Below are 16,374 nucleotides of genomic sequence, written 5' to 3'. Positions count from 1 at the left end.
TCGACGAGCCACGTCGCCTCGTCGACGAGTCCAAGGGGGGAGTTCGTTGACGAAGATCATTGGTTCGTCGATGAGCCTGTATGTCCTTAATCTTGCTCTCAGTTTCTCTTCGTCGATGAGACATATGCCCTCGTCGACGTTCCCAAGAAGGCCACTCATCGACGAATATTCTGCGTTCGTCGACGAGACTCTGTTGAGCTCCCTTGGAAAAATCCTTTTTCTCTCTTTTCCTTTATTATTTAATTGCTATAATTCTTCGGGTCTGTACAAACTAGGCCTAAGACCACTTTAACTAGCTCAAGCACATTAACTGGCCCAAATAAGTCCAAACCCATTTAACGAGCACATGCCTATTTAATCCATGCCCATTCAACCAAGACCAAGCCCATTAAGCCCAACACTGGAAACCAGGACCCACTCAAAATATAATTCCAATCTTAGACTCAAGCCCAAATTATAACCAATTAAAATTAGCCCATTAAGCCTACCTCTAATTTGAGCCCATGGTCAATTAGGTCCAACCTTAATTTGAGCCCAAATTCTAAACCTAACCAAAGTAGCCCCTAACCTAGGTTAAATATAAGAGAAGATTTCCCAAGAAAATTCAAGTCAAATAAGCAATAAAAAAAAAAAAAAAAAAACTCATTTGGTAACCAAAACTTTCAAAGCCCCTGCTCTCACTTCTCCGAATCTACAAAATTGAAGGAAAATTAAGTTATTTGTGGAAAAAAAAGGAAGAGATCTATGAAACAATAGATCTGCAAGGAAAATGAAGAAGAGAGATCAGATAGAGAAAGAACTGCGAGAGAAGAAAAGAGATAAAAGAGAGAGAGAGAGAAAGAGAGAGAACTATGAGGGAAGAAAAGTGATTAGAGAAGAAGAGAGAGAGAGAGAGAGAGAGAGAGAGAGAGAGAGAGAGAGAGAGAGAGAGAGAGAGAGAGAGAGAGTGAAGAAGAAGAAAATAAATAAAAGAGAGGGAGAACTACGAGAGAAGAAGAGAGAGAGATAGAGAGGAAGTGAAAGAAGAAGAAAAAAAAGAAAGGAAGAGAGATCATAGAGAACAATGAGAGAAGAAGAAAGCAGAGAATAGGAGAACTAAGAGAGAAGAAAAGAGAGAGAGAGAAAAAAGAAGAAGAAAGAGAAAAGAGAGAGAAGAAATGAAGAGAGAAAAAAGTTCATAGATTAATGAGTGGGACACATGTCACCGTCCGTACGGAGACACGTGACATAACTAGGACCGCGCTTTCGAGAGCGACATGGCACAATCCTCACCATCCAATTTATGTTTTCTTTAGACAACCAAATTGTTGTCATGCTAGCAATCCATATCTAATCCCTAGAACCAACCAAGAACTGTCATGTGACGAATTATGTCATACTGATATCATCCTACTACAATTATTGAAAAAAAAAAGAAAGAAAGAAAGAAAGAGAGCCACATGTCACCACCGTGGGTGGACAAGTGGCCCACCTATCCCAACTAAGTTAACCCAATTCAGGCCAGTTGGATAGTCTGATTTTAAATTGTCAATTTTTTTTAAATTTTATTTCAAAAAAGAAATATTTTTAAATACTTTATAGACCCTTTTTGCTCAAATTTGATAATTTTATTTGATTATTATTTGTATACATTTTATTTTTGTGTGTGTACGTTCTAATGATTTAACAAAGGATAAAGAGATATTTCAGACCCCACATACATTAGTTCTGAGGGGGGTTTATCTAACAAGATCCCCTCCTTTGGAGTTCATGTTAGACCTTCCTAAATCACAATGTAGCTTTCATTTTCCTTTTAAATTTTTATTTATTTATTTATTTATTTATTTTAAAGGAGTTAATTAAAGATCATTAAATTCAATTTAAAGATAATTTATAATTAATTAGGTACTATTCATATAACGGGTGTGTAGGGGTGCTAGTACCTTCCATTTGCATAACTGAACATCCAATCCCAATTCTAGTTAATGCAGACTAAAACTACGGGTTTCTTGACCTAAGATTAGTGTAGAAAATCAATAAACAAGTAGTAAGTAGGTGATCTAACCACATCTAAGAAAATAACGGGTTAGTGGCGATTCCACTCAAATTTTCAATATTATTATTTTTCGTCATTCTGAACACTTCTCCAGGACATTGTGATAGTTGTTCCAATTGAAATTTTTATCAAAAAAAACAAATATATAATCATGATAAATATAGACTATAAATAATAAAAAAAACATGACTTTATATTTTAAAAAATATAATGACAACAAGATGTTAAAAATTAAAAGTAGAATCTTAGTCTAAAATTTACTGCTTAAACATTGAATCAAATAAAATTTTCTAGATTATTCAATATTATACACACCAATGCTTTAAAAGGCTTAATCGAGGCAAGGCCTAATTGAGGCTTGCCTTGGGCCTTGCCTCTTAAGGGTAATAATGTTGCCTCACTCCTTCTCCTTCGCCAAAATAATGTCACCTACATTAATAAGAATTTGAAGACCACAAGTGTCCAACACTGTCACTTAAAACAATAACAAACTCAACATTGCATGTAAAATAGTAGACCATAGGTGCCCACCAAAATGCCCAACAATGGCACTTACAGTAATGGCTCATCTTGAAGGACTCTTTTTGGGTAAAAAATTATTGCACAATCAAAATGTTAAATTTTGGTCATCCCACAAGATAGCAACACATTATGTGTCACTCTTGCCAGCAATTATAAGTGAATTATAATAGTCACATGTACAGAGAGAGAGAGAGAGAGAGAGAGAGAGAGAGAGAGAGAGACCTTAAAATACCAATATTGAAATGCTCAGATATACAAGCTACACATGCATAGAATGAAAGGATTTTTACGTTTTGTGTTTAAGGTACCTGGGATTTTAATTTAAGCAACAAGCAAAATGTTTTCATGTCAAACCAAGATTAGGAAAACCTTTGAAAGTCATAAACCGTTTCTAGCAGAAAGCATTAGGCACATTCTACTATTTACGTTAGGTATTTAATTACTTAAGTAATTTGGTAATTACTTTCGTGGCCAAGATACAATACTCAAAAGCTAGCTAGCAGTGTACTGGATACTGTAACAATAACATAGACCTGATCATATGGCTCGTATTTAGATTTGTTAATGACAGAAAAAATCTCTCAAACTAAATAGGGTGAATCTTAAACTTTTTCTTCAAGCTTTAGGCAACATGATTTTTAGTAGTACGTGGTAAAAAAAAAAAAAAAAAAATGAAGCAAAAACTGTTAATTACTATTTAGGACACTTTTCAAAAACCCAAAATCTCACTTCCTAGTCCATAAATCAAACACAAAAAATCAGTAAAACAAAGAGAATTCCAAACTGCAGAAATGACCAGACCCAAATCCCTTCCTTTGATCGCTCTCCACTTTTCAATACTCCTTCTCGGTGCCCACCTCATATTCTGCAATAGGGTTTCAATTTTAGCATGAATTCACTCAAAAAACCAATAAGCTTGTTTGAAGAAAGATCCAATTCTTCAAGCATTGACACAAATTTTACCGCATAAAATATTTTGATGGCAGAAGACCACTAAAATTATTTGATTGAAGTCAGAGCTCAATAAGGATAAGGATTGGATTTGGAATTGGACCGTTAGAGTTATTATCATTGATTTTCAATTTGGTTAGGTTTATAAGCTCATTGAAGAAGGAGTTCGCCCCACAAAATTATTTCTTGAAAGGCCTAAATGGGTTATTTGTGTGCGCTTCCCAAGTACTCAAACTAAATAGCATCAACAAATTGAATAGAATCACAACAATAACAATTGAAGTCCTAGTTTACGCAATGGCTAACTTACCTCTAAAAGCAAGTTTTGAGTTTACATTAATTAATCAAAATTAGTAGTTCATATTAATTTAAAAAGCTTTCTATAAATTGCAAGGCAAATCCCAACTCACAAATTTCTATTACTGGCAAACTAATATCCTTAGAGATAAGAACCACACATTTACTTAAATCACTAATTCTCGCCTCAATTCTAACAAAAAATATATATTTAAATATCAAAAAATAAAGAACAATATATATTACGTAATGAATTCCCTTATATTGGGCGAAACTCGATTGTATGCAGTTGGAGTATATACATTGCAATCATTCTTCTTCTAGCACAGTATCTAGCACATACCTCTATTTCCTTCCCATTTCCAACCCAACCAAACACTAGACATAACTTGCGTTAGTTTTTCTCCTTTGTTAGATTACCACTTTACTTGAAAGCTTAAATTATTAGGTTGTAAGCCAATAATGTATATCAAACTTTAACACTTTCCCACACATGTAGTCTGACAGCACATGGAGAGATAAACACATGATAAATAACACTCATTATAGGGAACACAATATTTTTTTTAAACACGACAAAATAAATGCGGGCAACAAGATTAGTACCGAGGATCTCCTGGAAATCGGCTCTAATACCATGTTAGATTACTACTTTACCTAAAAGTGTAAGTTGTTAGGTTGTGGGCCAACAATGTATATCAAACTTTAAATTCATACCTACAGTGGCTAGGCCACTCTTCCAGAACTAGAGTTTAGGACTCTTAACACCACTTGATAATGGGGATTTGTATGAAAAGGGTTAGTATCACCTCATCCATGCATGTTTTCCTTACTTCTCTTGCCTTGCTTTTTCTTCAAAAACATTGAGGCTTTAATTCAAGATAACATCACAAACATAAATGTAAATTATCCAGACATATTTTTTGTTTTATGGACTCCAATAAGGAGAGATAAATGACAAAGGAGTAGATAATAGAAACTATCTTTCATTAGTTTTTGGATTAAAAGTGCATTAAAGTTCAAATTTCCACTTTTAAATTCATTCGCACAAACTCAAGAAATAAATTAAATATAATGAACCTAAACTTACCATTTTTTGAATTTGAAGAGAATTGAAGAGGTAAAAAGAAACCAACTTTACATTGCTCAATATAATCAAACAGTGAAAAAAGCTAACCTTATAGTTGTACAACACAAAGTGAGTGCGAGGTTTTGTCTCAATAGAAATTTAAAAATTTCAAGCCTTCTTATGATTTTTTCCCAAACAAATGGATTATAAAAATAGAGACAGAACTTCTTACTAAAATGGAGGTCGAACACCATAACGACAATGAGGTACTTATGGAACAGATGAACTTCTATTAAAGCAATTATAGAGCACAGAAAAAATATGGAATTTTTGTGCTCATAGGAGTTCAACTTCTGACAAAATATGAACCAAAGAAAAAATGAAATAGGAAGAACCAATAGTCTTTTTATCGCAATAACTGAAACATGAACACTAAGTGCTTAAGGAAGATACTAGTTAGGGTATTTAAAAAAGTTTACAAGATATAGTTAATAATATTGGAGATATCATAAATCCCACGATATCTGAGATAAAGGGATCTAAAATCTGCATTATTGACATATATGCTCCTTTAATTTTTTGGAATCAATAGGCTCTGATTTGTTTGCATATATGATCCTCAGACAATTGACTTTGGATCTTTGATGCTCCTCAGACTTTATTGTGATGATTTGCCTTAGATTTTTGACATTTAAATCTACAGTGGATAAAACCGTCGACTGTTTCATTTTGAGTTTGTTTCTAATTGAAACCGTCAATGTAACTGTAATAACCCAAGAAATTTATCCAAGCCTCGTCGACGAACACAGGGGTTTCGTTGCCAAAGGTTCTTTAGGATCTCGTCGACGAAGACACATCTTGTCGACGAAAAGATACCGAGGGAGGGTTTAAGGCAGAATGAAACTCGTTAACGAGCTGACGTGTCTCATCGACAAATCTGACTCTATAAATAGTTGAAACTCAGATTTTTGATAGAATTTTCAGCACAAATCACTCCCTTTTTCTCTCTCTCAAACACACCCTTCCCCTTCTCTCTTCGATCTCGGCTCCATTTCTCGTCGGATCGAAGATCTGAAGTCACCACGACGCTCCTGGCAAAATTCTATGCAAGGCTGCCGGAACTGATCATTGGAGAAGTTGGTTTGGAATTCATCTCAATTTTAGGGTAAGGCAATTTATTCAGGATTTGCTTTTTATATAGTTATAAGAAATGTTGTATGTAGAAAAATACTGATATTTTGTTATGGGGGATGTTATTTTCAGGATATTGAGCCGGGAACCCTGCAAGTATAATGCCAAAATTTAGTAGGAGTTTTCCTAGAATCTAGGTAAGGGAAATATGCTTTGCTAGAGATTTTTTTATATATTTCAAAAGATTATGAATGTATATTTACAAGCCTGCAAATCAAGTTATTTTTCCAGAATATTATGAATATTATTTTACAGTGAAAATTACAGAAATTGAGCATGAGATTTTTAGTATTTAAATGTGTGGCATGAGTTTATTACAATATGGTATGTTGATCATGCAACATTACAGATATTCATATATACAGATGAATAGCATAAATGAGACTGATAATATTTTCCATAAAAACATGATTTCTAAACCATAACACTCAGACAAATTATTCAGACAGATTATATAGTTATAGCATCAAGATTAGACCTGGCAAAGTGGATCGAGTTGGTTTATCTATGGCAGATAAGGCGGATTATTGGGTGAAAAAATCATAATCCATATTCGACTCGTTTAAGTAGCGGATTAGGCGGTTTTGGGTCAATAATTCATGGCGGATGAGCAGATAATCCGCCATTCTCAAATATAATTTTATTAATAATTTATTTTTTGTCATAGTAATTTAAATTGTATATGATAACTTGCAAGTTGTTTGTGTATTAACTTTTTTAGTAACTATATCAATCATTCAATCTGTAATAATAATTTAAATTGTATACGATAATTGATTGAGACATTTTTTTTCTCGAATCCTAGTAATGCACTACAAAAAATTGAAAAATTAGATTAAATATTTTCATTTTAATCTTCACATTATCAACATTTATCTTTCATATTTTCAACTTTAAGAATCCTGAAATATATTTTAAGAGAAAGAAAAAAATTTACAATCATCTACTTCATCATAAAAATAAAAATAAACCACAGCTTCTTTTAAAATAAAGGCAGGACATGCTTGGTTGAGCTCTCTTAACCATGTTTGGTGGGCAGAAAATCCACGCCCCATTATCCTACAACTTATATAGCGCAAGTCAAACACCTAACAAATAACTGTCATAAACTATATCCAATCTATACACTAGTCCAATCTTGCCAAACAAATACACCCAAAGAGAACTAGGCCTACAATAGCCTAGAGTGGATGATTTTGCTTTCTTGGGTAGCATATAGTTTACGAAAAAAAAAATTCTATAATCTGAATTCATTTTTCACTTTCCTTAGCAACCAGGCATAAGGCAATAAACCACAAAGTTCACTCATTAGAACACTCGCCAAATACAATATATTGCATCAATTGTACACCAAACCTAAGAGTCTAAGACGAACTTTGCAATTCCAATCTTACGATGTAATACAAAAAAGGATGTTGAATTTTTTATTGAAACAAAAGATATCTGAAGCATGAACATACCGATGTCGTTCCAGAGGCCCAGAACCGAATGACAGATTTATTAGATCTATAGAAGAATTGAAGAAGAAGAAGAATACTTATGAAGGTAGAAGGGTATTTTGTTTCTATAGCAAAAGCTCCTGCTGGTTTGAAGCCCGAATGGTTCACGACGAACTCACAAAATCCAGAATTGAAGGCCAAAGGGTCTCCGTCTCTCACTCTCTCCTCTCGTGTTGGCTCCTTGAAGTCTGAACAGTGAACAAAGACGCTCACGACTCTTCATGCTGAAGAATCAAAGAGGGAAGCGTGGTAGGCATACTGGCAGAGGCTGAGAGGCAGCTAGGGCATGAATTGAATAGGGGCTATCGAGTTGGACTGGGACTTGGGACTTGGGAATGGGAGGGGTTGAAGCAATGAGGGTCGTGAGGTGCTGAGCGGGGCGTGTGGGCAGTGGGTTGTGTGGGCACTTGGGTAGTGGGCTCATTGGATTAAAGGGTTTGGGCTGTAACCTATTGGGCTTTCCTGGGTTAATATTGTAAGCGGGTTGGCGGATATCCATTGGATAAACCCAACTTGACCCGCTAAGGGGGTGGATATGAAAATGAAAAACCATATTTGACTCATTTAGCAAACGGATAATTATAAGTCGGTTAAAACAGGTCGGATGCGATTCGGATTAACGGATTTTTATCCATTTTGCCAGGTCTAATCAAGATGCTATAATTAGATTATTCAAAGATTACAGATATTATATACAGAGTATACATATATTATATACAGATATTTTATACTGATATTACAGATAGTATAAATAGATATTATATATATTTCAGTCAGATATCTCAGATATTACAGCTCAGAATGATAGTGTTATGGTTGTTTTTGAAATCATGTTAAAAGCAGCAAGATAAATATATATTTACATATGTATACAGTATTACACAATATCAGAAATCCCTATGGAAATTTCAGATAGAGATAAACAGTAGAGCACGGTATCGTTGCTAGTACAGAAAAAAGTGCAACCACATAAGTCAAATAGTATGTGAATTTCGTCTAGTCGCGCTATGAGAGATTGCAGTCTGTCCAATGAGCTGGGTTAAGGTGGCCTGTTAGACGATGTTAGAGTTTGAAGATTACCTGGAGAGATTGTAGTGGGCTAGATTGGCAGATGTACAAATATAGATTGATTTACCTGGTAGGCCAACTAGAGTAAGTCCAGCCTACGGGTTGCACAACCCTATCATGAGAGGTTATATCATGATACACAAATCTTAGGGTATAATAGAAGTTCCTATGTATAGATATATCACACAACAGCAGTTTATATTATTTTATTAGCAGCATGTAGAGATGGCAAACTCATATACACAGCTGTACTTTAAAATTACATGATATATATATTCTGTATAGTTTATCAGCTTTCCTAGATTATAGTATCAGTATTATTTTAGTATTTTAAATGTTTAACTCAATCGCCACACACTAGTGATAGCATATTTCCACTTACTGAGTGTTGCCTCATCCCAGTGACTTACTGAGCGTTGCCTCATCCCAGTGACTTACTGCTTTTCAGGAGATCTGGTTAGGCAAGCAGATCACGTTCACGGGTAGAGGTTGACTAGAGCTACCCTTACTGGAAGGGTAAGTGTGTTTTGGTATTAGTGATTTGGAGATAATTTCTAGATTTTAATGTTGTCACTGGGTATTTAGTATTGTAAAAATATATTTCAGATTATTATAGTTTTCTAGTATGTGTATAAGATAGTGTACAGTTTTTCAGTTACCGCTGCTTAGATGCATATGATATACAAAATTATTCTTAGCACTCCTTGGAGCCTGAGGTTACCAGTAGTACTTTAGACAGATGAAATTTATTATATTTAGATAGAAAGGAATTTTTTTTTTTTAATAAATAATAGGTCGTTACAATAACCATCGACAACATCACTTTTATTGAGTGCGCTAAGCTCTGATGCATTGTTAATATCCTCCCATAAACTTTTTTGGGGCTGGAGGCAAAGTTTGTTGCGAAAAATAATGAAGGACGACCTTTGACATTGGCTTTGCGAAGATTTCATATTTATATTCTTGTGATTCTTTAGCATATGCATTCTTGAGAGCCTCCCATACTGCATGAGTTATGTCGAGGCCAACAACGAGTTCGAGAGTTTCCTCAGAAAGTGTCCCAATGATCCACCCTTGAAGGAGATGGTTAGACTTTCACCATGCTATGAAAGCATCTGTTAATTGAGGAATGGTGCCAATGAGTTCAAGAGTTTCCTCAGAGGGTGTCCTAATGATCCACCCTTGAAGGATACGGTCAAACTTTCATCATGGTATGGTGTAGCATTGAGAAATAGTGTAGCCATGGTGAAAGGAAGAAAAAAGAACAGAGATATGCAAGAGGTGTATGGATAATGTAGGAGCTGTGATTTTTTTTTTTTTTTGACATAGTGTTCACAATGGCTATTTTAACAATGCATCATAGCTCAGCACACTTAATGAGACTGATACCGTTGACTGTTATGTCAATGGTTTTAGATAGAAACAAACTCAAAAGGAAATCATCAATTGTTTTATCAAACCGTCAACGGTTACGGTTTGGTCCGTTGCAAATTTAAATGTCGAAGATTTGAGGAAAATCATCACAATAAAGTTTGAGGATCGTCAAAGATCCAAAATCAATTGTCTGAGGATCATACATGCTAACATATTAGAGCCTATTGATTCAAAAAAAATTAAAGGAGCATATATGTCAACAATGCAGATTTTATATCCCTTTATCTCAGATTTCATGGGATTCATCATATCTCCTTTATTGTTAACTATATCTTGTAAACTTGTTTAATGCCCGAGCTAGTATCTTCTTTAAGCACTTAGTGTTCACGTTTCAATTATTGCAACAAAAATACCATTGGTTCTTCCTGTTTCATTTTTTCTTTATGGTATTAGAGCCATTATGAACACTATGTCAAAAAAATAAATAAATAAATAAAATCACAACTCTTGCATTATCCGTACACCTCTTGCTTATCTTTTGTTCTTTTTTTCTTCCTTTCACCATGGCTACACTATATCTCAATGCTACACCATAGCATGGCAAAAGTTTGACCGTCTCCTTCAAGGGTGGATCATGTTATTTTTTGTCCCACATTGGTAGAATAGTTCCACATTAGTATAAAAGGTTGTTTTGAATTTTTTATATTATTTGTCCCACATTGGAGAGAAGTGTTTTTTGGACTTGAGGTTGAAGCTATATAAAGAGCTCAACTCTTCATTTGTAAAACACACCTCAAAGTTGTACTTTGTCAAGAAGTAGTGGATTGATCATCGGCGCCTGAGGACGAAGGTAATTCTATATCGAACCTCGTAAATTTCTTGTCTTGTTCTTTTTATTGTTTTATTATTAGTTTTTGCATTGCTTTAATTTCTTATATATTCAATAGCAATAGTTTTAGTATTGGTGTTTGACACAAGTGGGGTGCCCGACACTACAATTGGTATCGGAGCTAGGTTGAATAGTGTTGATACGGAGGTGTTCCTTTGTTAGGATCCTTGATTCCACGTTTGATGCCTAAGAAAGACTTTGTCTAAGTGAGTGCTCAGAGATTATTGCGGTTCAGTCGCTCCCTGGAGGTCGGCCTGGTCAAAGTGGAATTTCATAGGATAAAACAGAGTAGACATAGTTGGTACGTACAATTCATCCTAGGCCTTTTGCTTTGTTGGTTGCTATTGAATATACATAAGATGGCAGAAACTAGTGCAGCAATAGAAGAAACTCTGTCCACATGAACTCCAACCCCTTCGGCTTCGACATCATCATCGAAGACGATAGCTAATGCTCGGTTTGAAGTGGAGACATTTGATGGTACCAATAATTTTGGTATGTGGCAATGTGAGGTGATGGATATCTTGTATCAGCAAGAACTAGATATTACTTTGGATGATAAACCAGTAGATATGGGTGACAGAGATTGGAAAAATATCAATCGTCAGGCATGTGGTATGATTCGTTTGTGTCTCGCCAAAAATCAGAAATATTGTGTTATAAGGGAGACATCTGCAAAGAAATTGTGGAAGACATTGGAAGATACATTTATGACCAAGAGTCTGGAAAATTGACTCTATTTGAAAAGGAAATTGTTTTGCTTCCAGTTTCAAACAGGTATTTAGAGTAATGACCACATAAATGCTTTCAATAAAATTTTGGTCGATTTGTTAAATTTGGATGAAAAGGTGAAAGATAAGGATAAAACTATATTGTTACTGAATTCTATCCCTGATGAGTATGAACATTTGACCACCACTTTATTGTATGGGAAAGATAAAGTTACTTATGATGCTGTTTGTACTACATTGATTAGTACTGAATGCAGAAAGAAAGATCAGAGGGTCCATAAGGAAACAGCAGAAGCACTAATAATAAGGGGACGTTCTCAAAGTCGTATGCTTGGAAGGAAGAGTAAATCTCATAGGAGGAGTAAATCTCATGGGAGACCTGCTAAAGATGAATGTGCTTTTTGTCGTGACAGAGGGCATTGGAAGAAAGATTGCCCTAAATTACAGCAGAAGAATAAGGGAAAAGCACATTCTAATGCCAATATAGCCAATGATGATGGAAGTGAGTCAGATTTTTCTCTTGTTGGAACATCTTCGTCACATTATTTTGGTAAGTGGATTTTGGTTAATCCTATCACATATGTCTCAATAGGAAATGGTTTTCTAATTTTGAAGAATTAGAGGGTGGGGTTGTTTTTATGGGAAATGATAATACTTGTAAAACAACTGGAATAGGATCAGTACAATTGAAATGTCAAGATGGAACTATTAAGACCTTGACTGATGTTAGGTATGTTCCAAGCCTAAAGAAGAATCTGATTTCATTGGGTGCCTTAGAATCTAAAGGGTTCACTATCACTTTGAAAGATGAAACCTTAAAGATTAAATCAGGTGCGCTGGTGGTGATGAAAAGAATAAGGAAAAATAACTTGTATTATTTACAAGGTAGTACAATTATTGGCTCAGCAGCTGTTGTTTCTGAGAAAATGCAGGTTCAGATACAACCAGGTTATGGCATATGCGATTAGCATATGCAGGAGAAAAATCTTTGCAACAATTAGCTAAGCGAGGTTTGTTAAAGGGTGCAAAGGTGTGCAAACTTGAATTTTGTGAGCATTGCATTCTGGGAAAACAAACTAGAGTGAAATTTGGCACAGCAATCAACCATACTGAAGGTATTTTAGACTATATCCATACAGATGTATGGGGGCCCACAAAAATGGCTTCGTTGGGTGGTATGCATTATTTTGTCACTTTTGTTGATGATTTTTCTAGAAGAACTTGGGTGTATTCTATGAAGCATAAAAATGAAGTGTGAAATATTTTCCTCAAGTGGAAAAAATTAGTTGAAACTCAAACTGGCAAAAAGATTAAACGGCTCAAATAAGATAATGGTGGTGAATACATGAGTGACCCATTTATGAAGATATGTCAGGATGAAGGTATTGCTCGACACTTCGCAATTCAAAATACACCACAGTAGAATGGGGTGGCAGAGCTCATGAATCGGACTTTACTAGAGAAAGTTCGATGTATGTTGTCTAATGCTGGGTTAGACAAAAGGTTTTGGGTTGAGGTTGTTAGATATGCGTGTCATCTCATCAATCATCTACCATCATCTGCAATAAGGGGAAAAACACCCTATAAGGTATGGTCTGGAAAGCCTACTAGTGATTATGATTCTTTACATGTATTTGGTACTATGACTTATTATCATGTTAAAGAATCTAAGTTGGATCCAAAAGCCAAGAAAGCAATATTCTTGGGGATAAGTACAGGAGTCAAAGGATACCGTCTTTGGTGTCTAGAGACAAAAAAAATGATTTTAAGTAGAGATGTAACTTTTGATGAACTTGCAATGATGAAGAAAACAATATGCAAGGAGTCACGAGTTGAAGAGAAAACTAGTTGTACTCAACAAAAGGTGGAGGTTGGGACAATTTTGGGAAACCCAGTGAGAAATGAGACTACACAAGGTAACTCTCCAGTTATGGTGGGGAATAGTGTATAAGAATAGGCGATTTCAATCGAGAATCTTCACAGCAATAAGAATCAATTGTTTCTCAGAGGCCAAGACAAGAAATTCGAAAACCTGCTCATTATACTCATATGGTGGCCTATGCACTTTTAGTTGTGGATGATAATATTCCTTACACTTTCAAAGAAGCAACGAGGAACTCTGAATTAGACAAGTGGAAAAAAGCAATGGATGAAGTCTCTTTATTGGGATCAGACTTGGGAGCTAGCCCAGCTGCCCAAGGGTAAGAAAGCAATTGGTTGCAAATGAGTTTATGTAAAGAAAGAAGGATTTTTAGATGCAAATAATGTTCGCTTCAAAATAATACTATTGATCAGTGTGTTGTTGGATATGTGGATTCTGATTTTGCAGGTGATTTTGATAAACGTCAATCAACTACTGAATATATTTTTACATTTGCTAATGGTCCAGTGAGTTAGAGGTCTACCTTACAGTGTACCATTGCCTTGTCTACGACAGAAGCAAAGTACATGGCAGCTTCAGAGGCTGTTAAGGAAGCTATTTGGTTGTAGGGTTTACTTGAAAATTTGGGAGTTGTTTAGAAGCACATTATTGTGTTCTGTGATAGCCAGAGTGCTATTCATTTGGCAAAAAACCAAGTCTACCATGCACAAACGAAGCATATTGACGTTCGGTTTCATTTTATGCGGGATATTATTGATGGAGGCAAGATACTTCTTCAGAAGATTGTTACAACTGAAAATTCCACAGATATGTTGACCAAGATTGTGACAACAATCAAGTTCAAACATTGTTTGGACTTGATCAATATCCTACAAGTTTGAATAATTTTGGAAGGCATCGATGATGTGGAACTCCAGAAAATGTTGGTGACTGAAAAATTCGTTGAATTTATCGTCAAGGTGAAGATTTGTTGTTTTTTGTCCCACATTGGTAGAATAGTTCCACGTTAGTATAAAAGGTTGTTTTGAATTTTTTATATTATTTGTCCCACATTGGAGAGATGTGTTTTTTGGACTTGAGGTTGAAGTCATATAAAGAGCTCAACTCTTCATTTGTAAAACACACTTCAAAGTTGTACTTTGTCAAGAAGTAGTGGATTGATCATCGGCTCCTGAGGACATAGGTAATTCTATACCGAACCTCATAAATTTCTTGTCTTGTTCTTTTTATTATTTTGTTATTAGTTTCTGCATTACTTTAATTTCTTATATATTCAATAGCAATAGTTGTAGTATTGGTGTTTGGCACAAGTGGAGTGCCTGGCACTACAGATCATTGGGACAGGACTCGTCGGCACCATTCCTTAATTAACATATGCTTTCATAGCATGACAAAAGTCTAACAATCATCTTCGATGGTGGATCATTGGGACACCCTTTGAGGAAACTCTCGGACTCGTTAGCACCATTCCTCAATTAAGAGATGCTTTTATAGCATGGCTAAAGTCTAACCGCCTCCTTCGAGGGTGGATCATTGGGACACTTTTGGAGGGAACTCTCAGATTCGTCGTTGGTCTCGACACAGCTCATGTAGTATGTGAGGCTCTCAAGAATGAATTTGCTAAAGAATCACAAGAACATGAATGTGAAATCTTCACAAAGCCAATGTCAAAGGTTGTTCTTCATTATTTTTCACAACAAACTTTATTTCCAGCCCCAAAAAAGTTTGCAGGAGGGTATTAACAATGCATCATAGCTCAGCACACTCAATGAGAGTGATGCCATCGATGGTTACATCGATGGTTTCAGACAGAAACAAACTCAGAAGGAAACCATCGACTGTTTCATCAAATCGTCGACGATTTTGTCCGCTGCAGATTTAAATATCAAAGATCCAAGTAAAATCATCATAATAAAGTCTGAGGAGTGTCAGACATCCAAAGTCAATTATCAGAGAATCATATACGCTAACAAATCAGAGTCTATTGATTCACAAAAATTAAAGGAACATATATGTCAACAACGAGATTTTATATCCCCTTATCTCAAATTTCATGAGATTTATGATATCTCCTTTATGGTTAATTATATCTTGTAAACTTGTTTAAATACCCTAACTAGTATCTTCCTTAAGCACTTAATGTTTACGTTTCAGTTAATGCAATTAAAACACCATTGATTTTTCATGTTTCATTTTTTCTTTTAACCATGATGACAACGAGGCACTTACGGAACATATGAACTTCTATTAAAGCAATTATAGAGCACAGAGAAAATAAGAAAATTATATGCTCAGACGAGTTCAAGTTTTGACAAAATATGAACTCTAATTGAAAACAAAATCATTATAAGCATATAAGAAATTTCAAGGAATCAAAATTGTCTAACTTACTACAATGCAAAGCCCTCTGGAATTGTTCGCATCTTTAATGGAGATTTCAGATGTCCATTGAGCTAGGGCAGCAGAGGACAAAAAATAAGATACAACGGATGATAAGAAGAAGAAGAAGAAGAAGAAGAGATGGAGAGATGGCTTCACTCTTCGGCGAGGGTCTCAAACGCTGGATCTCAAAGCAAACAAGAGGGCATGGGGACTCTTGAATTGTGTTGGGGGCAGTGAAGGGAAGGTGGAGTTCAGAGTCTTCAGACGGTCTTCGGTTAAAATAAAATCCAAATGGCTTAAAGGATTTCATTTGAATCCAAATACAAATTTAAATTGTAGTTCCCAACCATGGATTTGGAGCTGGGTCCTCCAAATCAAGAGATCCAAACGAATCCTAAGGGTATTTGGTTCATAGAATTTAACACTTCAATAAATTTTCAAATTAGTAGAATTTAAAATTTCAATAACCTAATTACCATGTCAT

Source organism: Malania oleifera, chromosome 5, assembly GCF_029873635.1.
Source record: "Malania oleifera isolate guangnan ecotype guangnan chromosome 5, ASM2987363v1, whole genome shotgun sequence".
NCBI classification, from domain to species: domain Eukaryota; kingdom Viridiplantae; phylum Streptophyta; class Magnoliopsida; order Santalales; family Ximeniaceae; genus Malania; species Malania oleifera.
The sequence above is the reverse complement of the archived record's forward strand: the minus strand, read 5'-3'. Positions refer to the sequence as shown.